This window comes from Equus quagga, unplaced genomic scaffold (genome assembly GCF_021613505.1).
Source record: "Equus quagga isolate Etosha38 unplaced genomic scaffold, UCLA_HA_Equagga_1.0 HiC_scaffold_9719_RagTag, whole genome shotgun sequence".
Taxonomy (NCBI): Eukaryota; Metazoa; Chordata; class Mammalia; order Perissodactyla; family Equidae; genus Equus; species Equus quagga.
In genome coordinates, this window is record NW_025795061.1 from 1 (window position 1) to 1,771 (window position 1,771).

The window sequence follows — 1,771 nt, forward strand, 5'->3', positions numbered from 1 at the left end:
TTCAAGCTAAGATGGGGAGGCTGGAAAGATGGAAGTTGGGATGGGAATCCTGGTACGGACAAGAAATTCCTCCTGGGTCAAAGGCAGGAGGATGTCCAGGAAGGGAGAAGGGCGGGTCACGGATGGACCGAGTTTGCTTGGAGTCCCATGAGAAAAGGGGAAGCGAGAGCTCACTACCTTGTGGCCCCCAGCTTCCTGGTGCGCGGCACTGGCGGCAGGCGTCGGGCTCTACGTCTCTGAAAGTATCGGGAGAGGGAAGGAGAAACTGGCGTCCCAGGCTCCCAGGGGAGGGGACGCAGGCGGGGTTGGGCGGCAAACCCCTCCAGCGTGAATGTGTTGCGGGGCCGGGTGCCCCAGCCCTAGCGCACGCCTCCGTTCCGCGTCCCCCTCCGCAGGCGCGCGCGAGGCGTACTCCCCCTTCCCTTGGCGGCGCGGGGCACGCGCCCGGGCCCCTCCGCCTCCCCTCCGCGCCTCTCCTCTCTTCCGGCAGAAAGTTAGCAGCGGAGAAGGAACTCGGGGCTGCAACAGCGCGAGGCGGCAGAGGCTGAAGCAGGAGCCGCAGCGGAGCCGGCGAAGCGGGGTGCTGCAGACGGAGCAGGTGCAGCCGGCGGGTCAGCGCGCCCCCCTCGGGGGTGGTGGAGGGCCACCCGGACTCCGCGGGAAGATTGGGGAGGGGGGCCATGCAGCCGGGCTCTCCCCTGGCTCAGCGGGATAGCGGCCAGGGCCGGGGGTGCAGCGGCGTCACTTCACGTAGCCGGGGCGGCTGGGCGGCGGCTGAAACCGTGTCCGGGCAGCGCCGGGGGCTGCCGCCGCCGGCGCCGCCGCGAGCCGGGAGCCGCCATGGCCCCGTGGCCCGCACCTCCTCTGCCTCCGCCTCCGCCTCTACCTCTCACCGCCCGGCGCCTCTGCTAAGTGGCCGCCGGCGCGGAAGTTGCTTTTTCTGTGCACCTTGTCCCTGTCTGTCACCTACCTGTGCTACAGCCTCCTGGGCGGCTCGGGCTCCCTGCAGTTCACCCTGGCGCTGCAGGAGCTGCCGAGCCCGCCGCCACTCACTCTGCTGCCGCCCCCCGTGCGCCTCGGCACCCCCTCGCCGCCGCCCGCGCCGCCGCCGGACGACGCGAGCCGCAGGGAGCCCCCGGAGCCCTCCGAGCAGCCCGTTGCCCCCGGGGCCGACGGCTGGGGGTTGGCGATCGGCGGCGGGGGCGCTCGGGACACCTGTCTCCGGAACCCGCTGGCCCCTGGCGAGATGATCACTGTGCAGAGCGCGCTGCTGGAGAGGGAAGCGCAGGAGTCCAGCACCACCGACGAGGAGCTTGCAGGCCGGAGAGCGGCCAACGGGAGCATGGAGAGGCGCGGCGCCCTCAGCACACCCGACTATGGGGAGAAGCAGCTGCCACAGGCGCTCATCATCGGGGTCAAGAAAAGAGGCACCCGCGAGCTGCTGGAGGCGATCGGAGTCCACCCGGACGTGCGGGCCGTGGGCGTAGAGCCACGCTTCTTCGACAGGAACTACGAAAAGGGGCTGGAGTGGTACAGGTAGGACCCTGGGCTGGGCGCAGGGGATAGATGGGTGGGGAAGACCCAGAGGGAAAGCTGCGGCTTCCCACGCCCTTCGACACCCAGGCACCTCCCCGAGAACCCTTCGCCCCACGAGGGCTCTGCGGACTCTGGCAAGGCTGCTCGGGGGAGCGCGGAGAGGACTGGAGGCTGGCCAGGGATCGCTGTATTTCAGGGCTAGGGGAGCTGGTGTCACACTGCCCTGCCTGCCTCA

At 70.2% G+C, this 1,771-nt stretch overlaps 1 pseudogene; it reads left to right on the forward strand.

Moving 5' to 3' along the window:
- The first annotated feature begins 125 nt into the window (after positions 1-125).
- Positions 126-1,656, forward strand: LOC124232655 (heparan sulfate glucosamine 3-O-sulfotransferase 4-like; annotated as a pseudogene).
- The last annotated feature ends 115 nt before the right edge of the window (positions 1,657-1,771 follow it).